We start from the raw sequence: 685 nt of genomic DNA, 5'->3' as shown, positions 1-685 counted from the left end.
GGGGAGGGGGGCTTTTTAACACATTATTTTACTGGCAGAGATGTTCTTGTTAGATTTAGTTGTCGGAGACTGTTGTTGCCGGTTCCTGTCAAAGAGAAGGTCACGTTTACATTGCGGTTAATGGTAAAAGGTCAAGGAGCTTTGGTTGGTGCAACCTATGGATTGCTGGTAAGAGTGTGAAGCACTGTAGAAAGAGAAGGAAAGAGAGGCTATAAGAGACTATGACTGACAGCGCACTAAAAAAAAATCCCCTGCCTCTCCCTCGTAGGGGCGATGTTCTCTCTTTCATGAGTACAAGACAAAAAAAAAGCAAATGGGATCAAAAACAAATGCAGTCAGACACAGCTCTTCTCAATCGACTGACTGACTGTGTGCCCGGACACACAACAACGCCTTAAAAGCAAACTGTTGGTGGAAATGTTGAAAAAAGGAACATTGAGGAGACATCGAGACCAGAGAGGAGGATCTCTCTCGCTCTCTTTTACACGTGGACCTCAAAAGCCATGATTTAAAGGACCTATCCCCTCTTTTTTCCCGCCACCCACCTCCCCCACCGACACACACCAACACCGGAACCCCCGTCCCACCTCAACTTACTGGCTAGTCGTGGCCTATTTTGTGATTAATTTTTTTGTGCGTGTGTTAATTTTTACTGTTGCAGCATTTTTTTTTTAAACAGTTTGAA

The sequence above is a fragment of the Pundamilia nyererei genome, unplaced genomic scaffold, assembly GCF_000239375.1.
Source record: "Pundamilia nyererei isolate P.nyererei 1_Seehausen unplaced genomic scaffold, PunNye1.0 scaffold00040, whole genome shotgun sequence".
Lineage (NCBI taxonomy): Eukaryota > Metazoa > Chordata > Actinopteri > Cichliformes > Cichlidae > Pundamilia > Pundamilia nyererei.
This window is presented reverse-complemented; position numbering follows the sequence as displayed.